Genomic DNA, 7,499 nt, shown 5'->3' with positions numbered 1-7,499 from the left:
AAGTCGACTTACAATGTGACAAATGTCTCTCCCCTCAAAGTGCCCATCCAAGGCCATCCATTCAATCTCCTCTACCCATTAAATCAGAGCAGATTCCCCCTTCTTAGTAAAGCGTAAAATTCTGGAGGGCAGGGACTATTGTCTGTCACCATACCCCCATAACCCCAGCCTTTACAGACTGTTGACACTTGGATTGTAAGGGTGTTAGAAAAGGTGGTTCCCTCTACTCCTCAGAGGCAGCTGGGGGCGGGGGTGGGGTGGGCATGCGTGTAGTGGGACCACGAGGGTTTCTCTAATCTCTATTCTGAGAGCAACAGTACTTCCATGGCGCCCACCCTCCCGCAACCACATAACTTATGACACGGTCCCTTTGGGGTTGGCTCTGAGGTGTTTAAAGCCAAATATATATGCCACATTTAGCAACTCTGCAGCGTCTTCTCACCAGTGTCTTAAGAATGAGATACAGGGACACCTGAATGGCTCAGTCAGTAAGCGTCCAACTTCAGCTCAGGTCATGATCTCGTAGTTCGTGAGTTCGAACCCCAGTTGGTCTCTGTGCTGACAGCTCAGAGCCTGGAGCCTGCTCCAGATTACGTGTCTCCCTCGCTCTCTGCCCTTCGCCCAGTCTCATTCTGTCTCTCAAAACAATAAACATTAAAAAGAAATTAAAAAAAAAAAAAGAATGAGATACATAAGTTTCCTGGCTGCCATGTCCTGACGACCACGTCTTCATCATTGTTGTTCTGCCTTTGAACTCCTGAAAATAGACCCCCATATGAACTTTACCGAGTGGGTCCTGCATTTCCACCACAGGACCATTTTTCCCATTTTAAAGTCACACGAATCACAGTGAGCCTTCCCTTGGGGCCCTGGGGAACCCTGGAGGGGGAACAACACATTTTAATAAGGAAAGGGGGAGTCAGTCACAGGGAGCCAGTAGGCTTTCACAGCTGCCCACCCCAGTTCTAGGCCACCGGCACGCACTCTAAGTGACGCATGAGTAATTTGCCTTGCGTGCCTATTGACCGCACTAGGATGGGGGTACGTGGTAGCTGTCGGGGTGGGTGGCAGCCCAACTAGCAGGAAATCCTAGAGAAGACAGGAAAGCGGAGGAAGAGCTGTCCGGTTTTCCCGACAGCCTCGTGCTTTACGGTAAATTTATACACTGCAGGGTGAGGCAGGAAGACCGGGGCGCATTGTAACTGGCCACTTGATCCCTGCCCATCCCAGATTCTCAGCTTTATACCCAGCTTCTCCCCTTACTTCCAGATCTTTGGTTTCTGCAAGCCTCTGAGCCACCTCTTAGCTTGTTGAAATGTTCCTTCTGTCTCACGAAGTCCGATCGACCCCTTGCTTTGAGCGTCTCCTTTTATCCTCTGGGAACCTGTTGAACCACAGACTCCATCACCACTGGCTGACCCGGTAGCAGCACCAGGCATGGGAGAAGACTGCTACCAGAAAGAAACTCCGGGGCACAGTGCAAGCTGTCTTTGTGCTCCAAATCTTAACCGTTCAAATATCTTCCTCCAAGTTCTACTCTTCGGTATAACTAAGCTCACGGAGAGCAGAAATAAAGGGAGCCGAAGTCGTAACTAATGTAATTTCCATTGTGGAATGTCAGCTCATTTATTTTTAGATGAAAATGTATCCCGCTTTGTCACCTCCCACCTAAGGCCCCCAAGGAAGGTAGTAAGCATTGATAACGTTCGTTAAAAGCTGAGATTTCACATTTTGCTTATTTTTGTTTGGCTCTGCACAGCCAAAGGGCAAAGAATTCAGACAGCTTTCCTGCAAACACCCACTTTGCGTTTATACCGTGTACGAAAGCAAGCAGGCTCTGGCGGTTGCTGTCAGGGAAGAGGAAATTGTCCTCAGCTTAATTCCCAGAATGTAGAGTTCAAGCATGTGGCAGGAACACGGCGTGTGTACTTGAGAAACACAGGGCCCTGCCACCGCGCTGAGAGCAGACGGATGGCTTCAGCAATACACGGCCCGAGTTTGGTGAGGCCATTTCCTCCGTAAGAGGAACACTGTGCCTTCACAGGCATCTTGGTGGATTTAATTTTGGTTTTGCCTTACGGTGCTTTAAGATTGCTACTCCAGGGACACCTGAGTGGCTCAGTTGGCTAAGCGTCCCGTACTTTGGCTCAGGTCGTGATCTTGCGGTTTGTGAGTTCGAGCCCCGCATTGGGCTCTTTGCGGACAGCCTGGAGCCTGTTTCGGATTCTCTGTGTCCCTCTCTCTCTGCCCCTCCCCCACTCATGCTGTCTCTTTCTCTCTCAAAAGTAAAACATTTTTCAAAAATAAAATAAAATAAAATATTCACTCTAGAAGCTGAATGTGTGAAGAAGACAAGTGCTTGTTCCCCCAAAATGTCATGGATTACATGGCCATGAACTGAACACCCACTCTGGTTTCTTGTCTGGTCAGGTGGCCCCCGAAGCAGAGCCCAGGTGCCTGGAAGCCAGGTGTTCATCACCTGGCCCTCCCCCACCTTTCCCATTTCGTATGTATTTAGTCAGGGTTCTGCAGACAAATGGAACCAAGATGTATCTAGAGAAAGGGACTTATTTTTAGGGATCTGCTCACGCAATTTGGGGGAGGTGGCAAGTTCAGAATCTGTAGGGCAGGCTGGCAGGCTGGAAAGGCCAACAAGACCTGATGCTGCAGGCTGGAAGCATAATTCCCTCCCTGTCGGGGGGACCTCACTCTTGCCTCTTAAGGCCTTCAACTCAACCCATCGATGAGGCCCACCCACATTGTGGCACATATCTGCTTTACTCAGAGTTTGCTAATTTAACTGTTAACCACATCTAAAAAGATACCTTTCTGGGCAAATACAGACTGATATTTGGCCAAACTGGACCCCACAATTTTAGCAAAGATGACTCATAAAATTAACCATCTGCACATAGTAAGTGCTCAACGAAATGATCTGCTTTGATATGCAGTCCCAGACAAAACCTGCTCCTGAGCCACTACTTCTTCAGCTGAATGATATAGGGGTTGGACTTCCTTCCTCCAATTCTGCTAGGCCAAGGTTACAAATGTAAGTCTTGAGAATGTAGACAAGGTGTGACCTCTGGTCCCTTCACACAAATTGAACAGCTTTAAATGAGATGATAACACCTTCCCTCACCATTGTGGCTGCCCCCAGTATTGGCAGCAATAGAATAAATCCTATACGGTGGTTCCCCCCTTATCCTCAGGTGATACTAAGACCCCCTAGTGGATGCTGGAAACCACAGATAGAACCAAACCCTACATATACTATACATACATACCTATGATAAAATTTAATTTAGAAATTCCGTGCAATAAGGATTAACAATGATAACTAATAGACGATAAAATAGAACAATTATAATAATACACTGTAATGAAAGTTATGTGAATCTGGTGTCTGTCTCAGAATAGCCTATTGTCCAGCACTCACCCTTCTTTTTGTGATGATGTGAGATGATAAAATACCTATGTGATGAGAGGAAGCGCGGTGAATGACGTAGGCGCTGTAACTAATGTCGGGCTACTACTGACCTTCTGACGACATGTCAGCAGGAGGGTCACTGCTTCTGGCTCATGGTTGATGGCACGTAACTGGAACTGTGAAAAGCAAACCGCAGGTGGTGGGGGCTACGGAACAAAGTTCTATAATCCCATGAGCTGTCTTCTTGGTGTCCTGTTTTTCTCAGGCCTCACCACACCCAGGGGCAGGACTCAAGCTGCTTAGGGGGTCCAAATCACCAGTTCTCCAGAAGAAAAGGGCTCCTCCTCTAACAGTGAATAGGCTGCTTAAGAATTTAGAACCCATGGGTGAAGGAAATGCTTCTGAAGTTACTGGGGGCTACGGGGCTTCTAGAAAAATAGGCCCGAGTTCCATCCTTGACTCCTGGTCTCTTTGTTGTTTTTTTCTTTTAACCAGCCGAGGAAGGAAATAATGTCCAGTGTCACTGGACACTGGAAGAGAGTCCATGAGGAGGAATGAGAGTCAAACCACAGTCAACACACAACCCTAAAGCAGTGCCTTGTCCATAACACTCAGTAATGTTCAAGGAATAGGAGTGCCTGGGTGGCTCAGTTGGTTGAAGTCCAACTCTTGACTTTGGCTCAGGGCATGATCTCAGGGTGCTGGGATTGAGCCCCATGTTGGGCTTTGTGCTGAGCATGGAGCCTGCTTGGGGTTCTCTCTCCCCTTCTCTCTCCCCTTCTCTCTCTGCCCCTCCCTTGCTTGCTCTCTCTCAGTAATAATAATAATAATAATAATAATAATCATGGAATGGACCAGTTATCCTCTCATTTTATCCTTTCTCCATCTCTATTTTCCTGAACCCCTGCCCAGAGGCAGCATCCAGGGTCATGATTCCTTTTGCTCGATTCAACCCCAAGGCTTCAAGCAGATAAAACCAATACACTGGAGACCCTAAACACCATCGTGGTGCCTCAGCTTTGAATCCATATATCAAATAGGATGGGCGTTTCGTTCAGGCAATGTTCCACCAGGAGGAAAAAAAGCAAATACTTTAGTTTAGTTCACATAACACATAGACCTATTTCTGTTTTCTGTCTGACTCCATGTGTATGAGGATTTTGACATGAGGAAGGCAATTTGCTTTAGAAATGCGTTCTTTCATTTAGATTTTTGTTTGTTTGTTTTGTTTTCTGAATTTGCAGCTCACTGACTGAGCCAAGTCACTAACTCATGAATCTGGCATTTTAGGCATCTAGATTACATCTCTTGACAGTTGTTTTTATATGTGGAGTTTATTTGAAACAAATGCACAGTCAAGGATAAGTCCTTGGACTTGGAGCCAGTAGAACTGGGCTCTGATGAAACCCTGGACGTCATGTAGTTTATTTCTGCCAATGTAGAATAGATGCATAAAGCCAGTGGTTTGTATTCCATGAGGCTTTGAGGGGATACTGAACTGTAAAGAGGTTAACAGGGACATAGGTCTGGAACTTAAAAAATTTATTGTGCTGTGTTGGATCAAGCTCAAAAAACACCAGCCTCAAATCGGGTGACCTTAAGAGCCACAGTCATTACCTTTTATATCTCAGGCTCATCCTTGTCTACCAAAGAGCTATAGCTCTCAAATGAAATACATAATCACTCCCTGAGGGATATTAGGAAGTGATATTATTTCCCAAGAAGCAAACAAACCGGCACAGAGAGAGACAATAAAGGGATGGGAGACCCTTAACCGGTTGTGCCGAGGAAGATTTTTTTCAGAAGATAACGTCCAGGCTGAGAACTGAAGAGTCAGGAGCAGCCGGCCGTGGGGAGCTGATTTCACAGAAGTAGTGACAGTTAAGATGGACAACAGCGCGGCTGAGGAGCTGCGGGGACCGCGTGCCACCCCCATGGCGTCTGCCCCACGCGCCTGGCCTGCCGGTGCTGACGTTCACAGAGAAGGCAGACGGTGGGGAGAAGGAGAGATGGGGAGGAAAATCAAAAGCTACGTTGTGGACAGGTCCTGTTTGTGACGACCGCGAGAATTCCAAGGGGAGATGTGGGGTAGGCGTGTGCGTGTCAGGGTCCTGGCAGGAAACCAGGGCCAGGGGAAGAGAGCTTCATCAAAAGGCTCTTTACAAAGGTGTGGGCAGAGTTTAGGAAAAGCAAAGAGGCGGTGCGGTGCCCTGAAGCTAGTGACAGAGGGGAGGCGTTCCCATGCCTGGGCCTGAAGAAGCAAGGGAAAGGGGTGGTGACTGGTTGGGAGAGGAGGCTGGGGCACTAGAGGTGGATGGAGAGGACCTGCTGAAAGTGTCTGCGGCCTTCAGGGGAGAGGCACAGCCGGTCTGAGGTGAACCACAAAGAGGGAGCTGCGCTAATCGACTTATTGACCTCACCCTCCTACCTTTCAATCTTCTGCTGGAAACTTCTATTGGCTAAGCCCAGCTGGAAGTCAGAGAGCCTTCTGATGTCGTTCACAAAAGTCAAACTGCTAGGGCAGAGAGGAGGGTCACCAAGAGTACAGAGTGGGTCTGGAAGGACAAACAGAATACACACACCACAAGGCAGCTGGATATACAAGTTGGAGCTCTACAGAGACGCGTGAGCTGGTTAGAAAGAGTGGGTAAATAGGCAGGAATTAAAGTTTTGGCCATAGATGGAAGGAGAGCATCGTGGAAGGAGAGCAAATGAGGAGCAGTGAAGAACCCTGCTATTAGAGCTTAGCTGGGGCACCCGGGTGGCTCGGTCGGTTGAGCATCCAACCGTAGCTCAGGCCATGATCTTGCGGTTCGTGAGTTCGAGCCCCAAATCAGTCTGCTGTCAGCCTCTCAGTGCAAAGCTGGCTTCGGATCCTCTGTCCCCCTCTCTCTGTGCCCCTCCCCTGCTATACTTGCCCTCTCTCTCTCTCTCTAAATTAATCAATTAAAAAAAAAAAAAACATTAGAGTTTAGCTGGAGAATAAAGAGGACTTTGCAAAGGAGACTGGAAAAAAGTAGCCAGAAACCAAGGAGGAGAACCAAGATAGTGTGGTGTCACAGAAGGGCCAACAGGAGATGAGCGCAACAGAAAGAGGCAGTCATCCTCCTGCGTCAAATGCTCCTGGAAGCTGATAACAGAAATGCGCCTCTGGCTTTGGCAACGTCGCTCAGCAACTATGCCAAGCTTGTGGCTGTTGCAAAGAGGGGTGAGCCCTGGATTCTGAGAACATCCCAACCTAGACATGGGACCAGGCATTCTGTGGGGTGACTGATCTGATAGAAATAGGAACAAATGCCTTTTGAAGCAGAAAGGGTACTGGGAAAAGTTACCTAAGGACAATCAGTTATGTATATGGTGTGTATAGCAATTCTTCGGAACAAAGAATTCCAATACCAGGAAAATCTTGCATTTTAAGCAAGAGGAAAGTGAAACTCAGGAAAGTAAAACAACCTGTCACTCCTTGAATCAGTACCCCTTTAGGAGGATGCTGACAATCTGAATGTTCTCTTGATTTCAGACCTTTTTGATTAGACTTTCAAAGGACAGACCTATGACCTATGTTTTATTAGAATTGAGATGTTATTTACTTAAAAATTTTCTGTGAAAGTAATATGTTTATGCCAAAGAATTGTTAATAATATAAGAAAATTAAAATCACTTTTAATTGCATAATCCATACCCCTAAGTTTCTAGAATGTTTTTCAGTTTTTTCCTGAGTGCACATATGGCTGCCTAGACATTTCTCTTTAAAAAATGTTTTCCACACAACCAACAGAGTGAAATGGCAACCACAGAATGGGAGAAAACATTTGCAAATCATGTATGTATAGAAGGTTAACATCCAGAGTATATAAAGATCTCTTACTATGTTCAACATCACTGATCATTAGGGAAAATGTAAATCAAAACCACCCTGAGATACCACCCCACCCACCAGAATGGCTACTATGGGAAAAAAAAAAAAAAGACACACACGTATAGAAAACAATAAGCATCAGCAGGATGTGTAGAAATTGGAATTCTTGTGCACTGTTGGTGGGGATGGAAAATGGCACAGCCTCTACAGAAA

This window comes from Panthera leo, chromosome B1 (assembly GCF_018350215.1).
Source record: "Panthera leo isolate Ple1 chromosome B1, P.leo_Ple1_pat1.1, whole genome shotgun sequence".
Taxonomy (NCBI): domain Eukaryota; kingdom Metazoa; phylum Chordata; class Mammalia; order Carnivora; family Felidae; genus Panthera; species Panthera leo.
The sequence above is the reverse complement of the archived record's forward strand: the minus strand, read 5'-3'. Positions refer to the sequence as shown.